General features: G+C 33.4%; 1 long non-coding RNA gene across 1 annotated transcript; it reads left to right on the top strand.

Annotated features, from left to right (window-relative positions):
• Positions 1–293: 293 nt before the first annotated feature.
• LOC149206373 (uncharacterized) lies at positions 294–4466 on the top strand. The gene is made up of 3 exons (XR_016251923.1): positions 294–760; positions 3421–3554; positions 4272–4466. It is a non-coding gene; the product is annotated as an uncharacterized LOC149206373 (long non-coding RNA).
• Positions 4467–6609: the final 2143 nt, after the last annotated feature.

The following is a 6609-nucleotide window of genomic DNA, read 5'->3' as shown; positions in this document are numbered from 1 at the left end:
TTGCGATTCCAATATATTCCTGCCAGATTTGGACCGGAAAAACCTGCCAGAAAAACTTTCAAAAAATCGCGTTATAAACAACTGCATAAATAAAATCCACATTATAAATATCCGCACATAAATGACTCTCAGATAAAAGGGGGCGCAGGGATGTATTTTTATTTCCTATTTTATCATTATCGCTCAAATTCTTCTCCAATTTGTTTCTCTATGTTTTACTGTACGTTTGTTCATTCTCTGTCCCTGTCAAATCACTCTATGGATGCTATCAAATCTCTGATTCGCCATATGAATGCGCCCAACAAATCAATTCCATTGTAGCATTGTACTGATATTCAAACCCCAATTCGCTATATGAACGCTCCCAACAAATCAATTCCATTGCAGCATTGTACTAATAATCAACCCCATAAAGCGCCAGGCTTCTATGCGTTCGTTCCTATCGAGGCCTACTCTGCAACTCAAACAAAACCCCAATTCAAATCCTAACCCCGGTTTCTATGGAGAAATGTCAAAGAGTTTGGAAGAAAAACAGCTTCTATTCGACCAATTGAAGTCCAAATTCGCCCTTCGCAAGGCACAATCATCTTCCGCTGTCATCGAAGAGACTTTGTCCGAAGTCCAGGCGACTAAGACTCCTTCAGAGAAGAAGGAGCGGTACCCATTTGCTGGAAGTTATTTTCCAAAGGAAAAACCCCCGTCATCTTCAGCAACAGACGCCCATGCACAATGAACTGAATACATCCAAAGACAAACAAAGGTATGTCAAAAAAAAAATAAAATGTTATTTATCTCAAGAGCTTGTGTGCTTGTCTTGCTGGTGAACCGTAGAACTAGCCACTAAAGGACCCAACAGGGCAAAAACTCGCATTTGCACAACGACTTAAAATTACTGGAAAATAACAAGATTTCACGATTGTATTTGTGCACTATTAAATTAATAGTGCTGGAAATTGCTCTGTGAAAATAATTTTCCTGATTTCTTGCACATATATATATATATTTTTTTTTTCCTCTAAATTCAAATATGTTTTTTGGAGTTTGACTGGCATCTTCTGTGTTTACTCTGGGCTTTCATTAAAGAGATTTATCCCTTAAACTGCCATTTATTTTTTCCAAAATTGCAACGTCTTATAAAAAGTGACTCGTCAAATGCAGACGGGCTTCCTCTCTCTTTTCTGTAATCAGTAATTATTGATTTTCTAAAGCAGAATTATGGCCCACTAGGCACGCAGCTTAATTAAGGCGAATTTGCCTGTGTTTGCATCTGAAAGTTATCTATCGCATTTTTGCAGCTTTCCACTAAGATTAAAGTTGATCCCGATGCATGGAAATTAATTAAAATAAAATATCGTTAACAAGGCTTGACGATTTCAAGCAGAACTATGGCCACATTGCACAGGTGGCTTAACTAAAGACAAACTGTTTTGTGTTTGCTTTTGCAATCCATTTTGGAATTTTTGCACGTTTCTGTCGAGATTAAGGGTTAAGGGCTTTATATATTATCACATGCATGAAAATAATTTAAGCCAAAATGTCTTTTGCAGTACATAATAATGTAAATCAGAAGATTTTAGGTATCTGTGGTTCATTTTTTTGAATTTAGACTCTGATTATTCACCATAGAAATCATATTTCTGTTAACTTTTCAAATCCTAACAGGGATCCATCATCAAGACCAATCTAAATGATGGTAGAAAAAAAGATTGTGAAAGGATAAATAGTTAAAGAAATATTTTTTATTGAAAGTCTGCTAATAAATTTATTTTAATTTTAATATTAGTTTTAATTTATCATTTTTATTATTAATAATTAATATTCTAAATAGTAAATAAATTATTATTATTATTATTATTTATAATTTATGATTATTATAATTAAATTATTATTATTTATAGATTTTATGGTTAAATAATACTAGTTTTTTTTGTTCTATTATTAATAATAATTATTATTAATTTATTAAAAATACTATTTATTTAATTTTTTATTTTTAAATGATAATAATTTTTATCATAATTAAATTATTCTTATTTATAGATTTAATGGTTAAATAATACTAGTTTGGAATTTTTATTTAGTTCTTAATTATGAAATTAGTTCATATTAATAATTATTTTATTCTATTTTTATAATATAATAAAATAATATAAGTAGATTTTATTCTTAGTTAGAAACGGATTATTATTATGATTGATTTGTTAATATTATTATTACTATTATTAAAATAACTCTAAATTTTAATACTAATAATTATTATAAAACCTAATACTAGTTTAAATTTTTTTTTTTACAATTACTAATAATAATTATTAATTTATTAAGAATAATATTTATTTAATTTTTTTATTAATAATAATTTTAATTAAATTATTCTTATTTATAGATAAATTGTTAATTTATAATAATAATTATTAATTTATTAAGAATAATAATTATTTTATTATATTTTAATTTATTTTTAAATATAATAAAATAACATAAAAATATTTTATTCAAATGATTATTATTATGATTGATTTGTTAATTTTATTATTATTATTAAAATAACCCTAAATTTTAATACTAATAATTATTATAAAACTTCATCCTAATATGTATTATAATTCATAATGAAAAAAAAAAAAAAACACTTACCTCGTTACCTGGGAAGCGTACTTTAACATCCCTACAAACATTGCATTGCAACTTTAGGGCCATTCCCCACTGGCTTATATGGTCGAATTATATTGTAATATAGTTTACCTCATTACCTGGGAAGCGTACTTTAACATCCCTACAAACATTGCAACTTTAGGGCCATTCCCCACTGGCTTATATGGTCGAATTATATTGTAATATAGTTTTCGCAGCAAAATTTTAGGTCATTATAAACAAATTATGTTAAAATCTTTCGTTATGTACGATAATCATGCATTGATTTATTCTAAACTAGCTCAAATTCAATTGACTTGTTTCTTGGCTATGTGTATTTGCCATTCATTTTGTCTCTGTTATTGATTCGCACATCTATTATGAGCTAAATGCTTCTGACATAACTTCATGCCTTCTCAAGCTTGAGGTTGTTGCCTATATTAGACATATGGGAAAATAGATTGTTTCAGACTAGAAAAGACTGAGAGGGAGCACCGGAAATACATTTCTGAAGGACTATGAGGATCTCCTGAGTACTATTGAGTGTAAAAAATAATTTGAAATTTATTTTAATAAAGCATCATTTGTGAAATGGCAATTGGTTAGCAACATTTGATTCTAACCTTAACATAAGTCTTTAATAGAATGTCATGCAAACTACAGGTAAATAATTTAAGGAATATTTTATGTTGTTATGCAAAATAGCAAAGTAGCAAAGGTATCAACGTGACAGACTTTGAATCCTTTCTTTTTGTTTTGTTCATGGTGGTGCATGAATGTTGATAGAGGATGTTGATAGAGGAGCAGGGAATCCCATTCACTGGTTAGTGCTCCTGAAAGTGGGGAAGTCCACAAGGCCCAGGTTGGGCAGTGCTTGGGTGCATCGGTGGATTCAACCTCGGCATTGTTTGGTTAGAAAGGTAAGTTTGGCATCCAGACCCTCACAGCTCTCCCTATACTTTGGCCATCACTTCCACAACTTCAGGCCATTAGTTACCAACCTCATCACAGGGAACTCTCACCTGAGGAAACACACACCGTTATGGGCAATGTTGGCATTAGGAGTGGCATTTTTTCAACCATTCTTAGACCATCACAGAGCTGTGTCTTCCTCCAAAATGAATTCTTCTGAGGATTCTGTGAAGGGTAAATTTGTTTAAGGTCTTCTCTATATAGAGTGATGCCTCCCATTCTTTGAGATAAAGAATTTCCTTGTAAATAAGGTTCCTTATTAGGAGCAATCTTAATTTGCCTTGCAATATGTTTGAAGGTTATTCAAGCACCACAAATTTGATTTATTCTGATTGGCTTTATCTTTAATGCTGTTTTCACACTGGTAAATTGGTTTATTGAAATATAAGTACCAGTTTTCCATTTTCTTTTCCAAAAATGGTTAAACTGATTTATGGGTTAGTTTATTAGATCTTATGGCTGATATTAAAACTTGATCCGCTAGAAAACAATATCGTAAAAAACTTGAGATAAGATGTTTGGGCATGCTTAATACGGGAACCAATGCTTATGATGCTTGTAACTGAGTGTGAACTCCAGGGAACTTGATCACCAACGGTATGTAACTGCTTATAAAATATTATCTCAGGTCTTCTCACAGTTATATATGTTTCGTTCTTATGCAGACAGCATGTTTCAGATCCTTGTGGAAACAATTAGAAGATAAATTAAATGCACTTCAAAATGGTGCTGCAGCAGATCATTTTAACCCAATTAGACCCGCTACACAATGCTTGGTACCTCGAATAAAGAGGATTCACGAAGAAGGTTTGGAACATAATGTTTCATCTGATTCATGCCCAAACAAAAGAAGAAAACTAATTGAGGCTTTAGGTGATGATGGACTGGAGCAGGGAGAAGCTTGGGAAAAAGCAAGATCAAAGTTTGAATTTCACGATCCTTTAGTTATACGAGATGTTAATTTAAGGAAGCCAAGCGATCCTTTGTATGATAAGAGGACTTTGCATGTTCCCAACGATGTCTTAGACAAAATGTCTGCATCTAAGAATCTGTACTGGAAAACAAAAAGTCTGTATCTGTACACAATACTATTTTTTAAAGTGGTAAGTTTGAGGTTCTCATAAGACCTTCCAAAGTTTGTAGCCTTCATAGAGTGCATCATATTTCATCAGAAGTTCTGTTTGTTATTCCTACCAAGGAATTATGGCTTATCATTTGCTGTAGAAGGTTGCTTACCTTTACCCCATGCTTTCCAGAGATCACAATAGATGCTCTGATTTCATTTAGATCAATGCAGCTATGGGCTGCCTATTTAGGATGCATACTATTTCTAGGAAGCAAACAAACTCATCATCAAAAAACTAACGGATGGTCACCACAATGAGAGCAACAATAACCAATTGCATCTTCCAAGACCAGATTTTACAGTGGGAATTTCACTCAAGTTATAAAAACTACTTTCAAAAAAGTTTTTCATTAATCATCAAATCAGTACATTCATGGACATCAGCACAGAGTTATTGCACTTGGTAATCATCCTAATAGTTCATCATCTTCTGTTCTGAATTCTTCTTCTCAGATTTGTTGTCCAGGTTTATTCTTTTGCTTGAATCTCTGGCTCCTTTTTGCTGTCTGCTGGTCTTCCTGATTTGATCTCTCTTCGAGATTCTTTTTCTTGAATCCCCTCTTTTTTTCTATTGAGCTTTCCTCTAAGCTCTTCCCTCTCTGAGAGTGTGCTCCTGAGTCCTCTCTATCCCTCTTATGAGCTCCCTTTTCCCGAGCTAAACTATTGAGCTGCCTCACGAGCTCTTTCTCTGTGTGACTCCCTCGTGATCCTTGCTTGTCTTAGCCATCATATTTTCTATAGAATTTTTGCTTCCCTGTGAATCTGGTGATCATAATTGACTATGTCAATTTTCACTGATTACCTTTCATATGTGATGCTCATTTAGTGTGACTGGACGGAATTTTAAAAATCCCCGAATCATTACTTAACTGAATTTGATGATTTATGTATCTCAATCATTCAGAAAAGCCCGAGCCCCACGAATGTTATGATTTTGTCAGGTGACCTGTAAGAGTGTTCACTTATAGCTTCTCTTCTAACTGAAAAGTACTGCGAGAGCTTGTGAGGATTACTTTCACGTGTCATGTTAAGTTAGTGTGAATGAATGCAATCTCCAAATTCCTTGAATCATGACTTGACCAGAGTTCAAAATTTCTAGATCTCAATCATTTAGAAAGGCCCGAGTCCCACCACTGTTATGATTCTCTCAGTTAACGTGTAACAGTGTTCACTTGTAGCTTCCGTTCCTTCACCATAACTGAAAAGTACTATGAGAAATTCTGAGGATTAGCAAGCGTGTCTGCTTTTCACAGGACTCAATAGATAGCTTAGGATATCAATTGCATGAAGTCTGACTGGTAGAACTTTCCTTGATCAGGTTTTGTTTTCTTTTCTTTTCTTGCTCGACCAAAGTTGACTATATCCAATTCCCTCATCTAGGTCAATTAGTTTATTCTTCCAGCGCAATCTCCAGGCTCTGCAGGAATTGTTTTATTCATCTGTTGATGCTCATGCATCATCACTTCCTTATGTTTGCTTGCATTAAAAGGTTTGGGTGTGAGTTATCTAAAAAAATGTGATAATTTAATCTTCCAGCGCAATCTCCAGGTTCTGCAGCAGTTGTTCTATTCATCTGTTGATGCTCATCCATCATCACTTCCTTATGTTTGCTTGCTTTAAAGGTTTGATGTGAGCTGTATAAGAAATTGCGATATTTATGTTGCACGGTTCCCGAACCCAGGGTGGGGTTCTCATCCCCAAGTACCGGATTCGGGTTCGAGTGTTTCTGAGAAGAACTCATTAGAACCGGGTTCTTCATTAAAAAAATTTGGATTCTTTTGTCTTGACGTGTACGGAGAACCCTACTAATGGGTAAAGAGAAATATGTTGGGCTCAAAGAAGGTAGAGAACTTAGTTTACGTTCTTAGCACACTTCG

Source organism: Pinus tabuliformis, chromosome 1_2 (assembly GCF_031772625.1).
Source record: "Pinus tabuliformis cultivar Carrire ecotype Pingquan chromosome 1_2, CPIR1, whole genome shotgun sequence".
NCBI lineage: Eukaryota > Viridiplantae > Streptophyta > Pinopsida > Pinales > Pinaceae > Pinus > Pinus tabuliformis.
This window is presented reverse-complemented; position numbering and strand designations above follow the sequence as displayed.